This window comes from Geospiza fortis, unplaced genomic scaffold (genome assembly GCF_000277835.1).
Source record: "Geospiza fortis unplaced genomic scaffold, GeoFor_1.0 scaffold134, whole genome shotgun sequence".
NCBI lineage: Eukaryota > Metazoa > Chordata > Aves > Passeriformes > Thraupidae > Geospiza > Geospiza fortis.
In genome coordinates this window covers 534,280-537,239 of record NW_005054396.1, presented here as the reverse complement: position 1 = coordinate 537,239, position 2,960 = coordinate 534,280, and the positions used below count along the sequence as shown (strand labels likewise).

The following is a 2,960-nucleotide window of genomic DNA, read 5'->3' as shown; positions in this document are numbered from 1 at the left end:
CCGCCCCCGCCCGCCGCCGGGGCTCCCCCGGGGAGCGGCCGGGAAAGTTTAATTTCCCCGGGTGCCCTTTGTGTGGGCGGCCCCGGGCGGCCTGGGCCGGGCGGCGGAACGGAGGGACGCGAGGGGAGGTGGGCGGGGGGGGCTGCCCGCGGCCCGCTTTCCCTCCTTCCCTGCAAATCCCCGTTCGGAATTTCCATGGTAACCCCCGGTGGGCAGCGGGCGGTGCCCGGCGGGAGGCGCGGGGAGGGCGCGGAGGCCGGGCCTCCCTCATGCGGTCACTGTCCCGCAGGTCCCCGGCAGCATTCCCGACCATGCCACGGGGAGAGATATGACGACGGCCTCCTGGAGATACTCCTGGCGTGTTCTCCATAAGGTATGGCCGGCTCGGGAGCTAACGTTTAGAGCAAGTATTCTGTGTTTTCCCTCTGGCGCATGGCAGCCAGGATAGACTGGGATGTGGAGCGCTGAGAGAGCTTGTTGGTTCCATAAGCCATGTAGGAATGCGATGGTTCCTGGGTTTCTAGATGATCCTAAAATTGTGTGATGGGGAGATTAATTTCTTGCATTTCTTTACTGTAATTTTTCAAAGACAGTATGTGATGTTGAGAGAAATACACATATGGGGGTATAAAATACCCACCTTCTGCAGTCCCAGCAGAAACTTTCCCCTTCTGACTGTCCAGTTTAGGCCTTAGTATGTTGCTAAGTCCCTTTTTCTTCTCCGTTATTCTTGTACTCTCTAAATACTTAGGATTTCTGTTACAGCACACAGAGTTATCACAATCCAGTGTAAAAAAAATATAGAATGCTTATTTTAAAGTTCATCAAAGTAATTACTGGGCTACATATTTGCTTTTTTGTTGTCTTGTTTTGGGGGGTTTTTTTTGAGTTTATAGCATAGGTGGTGTGTTGACTTTTCTGTCTTTCCTGTACTGATGAAGTCCTGCATGAGAAGTCCTATGGACTTGTGCAGCTGTTGCTGTGCAACCTTGCAAGAAATTGCTCTCTTACTCAAAAAGCCAACTGCAGTATGTTAATTGTTGTAGTGGCTGCAGTAATTACTGTTGTGACCTGAGAGTCAGTGTGACTCTTTGACAGACTGTAGTGCAGACAAAAGGTCTAGAAATGTTTTGGGCATTAGGTTGGTGTATCTGTTGGGTAGGAGAACAGTGCCTAAAATGGACTGACAGACAGGAGGTCCATGGCTGTTCATGCAAAAGTCACAGGGCAGCCTAACCAGTGAGGCCAGAAGGTTGCACAGTGAGAAGCATCTCTACCTCTCCTATCCTATTTGCCAGTAACAAGATCTGCCCCAAGTGTCCCTCTGTCTTCAGCACCATCTTTTTGTGTAGTCGAGTCTGGCATGTGTGCAGGAATCTTGCCTTGTTGACGGGCATGGGAGGAGAAGGAGATGCACATTTCCAATGTTGAGCAGAGATATTGTTTGCCTGGAAAATGTCAGGCGCTGCTAGAAATGAGTGGAGAAAGCTGACTGCAGGCTTCTCTGTGGCAGTTTGAGCAGGAAGAGGTTGGGAAATGGAATCATGATCATGTAGGTGGTGTTTCTTGTTTTGGGGCAGCAACTCTGTGAAGAAGCCACTTCTGCTTTCCTTCTCCAGAGTTTGGGGAAAATGAGGAGCTGTGAGTCTGAGGAAGAGAGAAGGCCCATGAACATCATATTGTCCTTCCAGTTGAAAGGATCACAGTTTCTCTTTGGTTTCCTTTTTTTTTCCCTTCACACTTTGTTTATTCTTGTCTTGTTTAATGAATGGATCAGAAAGAGTGAGCAGGTGAGCATGAGTGTGGATGTTCTACGTACATTTTACTGGGACCTCCTATGAGTAAGTCCAAATCATATTTACCAGCAAATCTAGGATTTGTCTTAATATTTCTAGCTTTTTGCACCCACCTCACATAGGTGCTAGATTAAGAAAAAAAAAACAACAAAACTGAATATTCTCAGCAGAAGGTAAAGAATTGTTAATGTGGCTCCTTCATACTCAAAACTGACAGGTCCGTGTCCTGATCAGGTGTTCCAAGGTACTCATACCTGATAGCTTAAATATCCCAGCTTTTTCTCTATCAATCTGGTTCTTAAATTAAAAAAAAAGGAGGCTCTTTTGGATGTGTGTGGGTGTGTGTTAGGGCTAGATTATTAGAATTGGGGTAGCATGTCTGGCACTCTGCAATATGTTAGACAGTGTCCATCATTTTTATACAGTCACTGTAAGACTGTATACAGCAGTAGAGACTTTATACAACAGTGTAAGACCTTCCTTTTGGTTCTTGGCATTCTAGGTATAGCATGACCATACTGGGTTTTATGCTATGGAATTATTTATTCTTTTTGTCAACGGAAGCTGTTTAAGGGATAAAAAGGAAGTTATGTGAATAGAGGTGATCAGTTTTGTTTGATCTTCTGTTGGGCAGGTATTATTACCACAAGGACTGTCAGCAAACATGGATGGCATGCTCTGTTGCTCACCAAGTGAAAGTTTGGATGTTCTTGTTTGCAGAGTACCTGCCCTGTAGAGTGACAGTGGATGGGCATCCTGTGTCAGGACTTGATGTGAGGTGCACTGGGCCTGCTTTTTGATAGTCTGGTTGCAGCTTTATGCACAATGTCAAACTGTGAAATATTTTTATTTGTCTCCCTCATAACCACTTCCAGTTCAGGACTTGGATAAGGCTTTGGAACACACTGTTCCCATGAAAATTAATATTTTTAGGAAGTTATTTTCTGATGAACAAGAGCCTGGCCCTGCTGAAGATGGCAAGTAGAGGGGCTGTACAGGAAATCATGCTGTTAACACAAGTTGCCATGAGCATCTGTTGGACTCCTTTTGTCACGTCAGGACCTCAGTGTTGGGATTTTTGCTGGGACTGGTGCAGTTCTACTGCCTTTTTTCCACATGTCACTGCTCTGCAGTCTCTACCTTTAACAGACTTGTAGCAGGAAT

At 46.2% G+C, this 2,960-nt stretch overlaps 1 protein-coding gene across 2 annotated transcripts in view; it reads left to right on the top strand.

Moving 5' to 3' along the window:
• The first annotated feature begins 283 nt into the window (after nucleotides 1-283).
• Nucleotides 284-2,960, top strand: part of VPS54 (VPS54 subunit of GARP complex) — a 47,342-nt gene continuing 44,665 nt past the window's right edge. For both annotated transcript variants that reach the window (XM_031060965.1, XM_005425786.2), the window contains exon 1: nucleotides 284-373. The gene's annotated coding sequence lies outside the window, so the exon portion shown is untranslated. The remainder of the gene's footprint in view (nucleotides 374-2,960) is intronic.